Here is a 423-nt window from a genome sequence, read left to right as displayed (position 1 = left end):
CAAAACAAGGGTGCCCACTTTCACCATTACTATTCAACATAGTTTTGGAAGTTTTGGCCACAGCAATCAGAGCAGAAAAAGAAATAAAAGGAATCCAAATTGGAAAAGAAGAAGTAAAACTCACTATTTGCAGATGACATGATCCTCTACATAGAAAATCCTAAAGACTCCACCAGAAAATTACTAGAACTAATCAATGATTATAGTAAAGTTGCTGTATATAAAATCAACCCGCAGAAATCCCTTGCATTCCTATACACTAATAATGAGAAAACAGAAAGAGAAATTAAGGAAACAATTCCATTCACCATTGCAACAAAAAGAATAAAATACTTAGGAATATATCTACCTAAAGAAACTAAAGACCTATATATAGAAAACTATAAAACCTGGTGAAAGAAATCAAAGTGGACACTAATAGAT

The sequence above is a fragment of the Bison bison genome, unplaced genomic scaffold (assembly GCF_000754665.1).
Source record: "Bison bison bison isolate TAMUID 2011002044 unplaced genomic scaffold, Bison_UMD1.0 scf7180017860809, whole genome shotgun sequence".
Taxonomy (NCBI): Eukaryota; Metazoa; Chordata; class Mammalia; order Artiodactyla; family Bovidae; genus Bison; species Bison bison.
Note: the sequence above shows the minus strand (reverse complement) of the source record.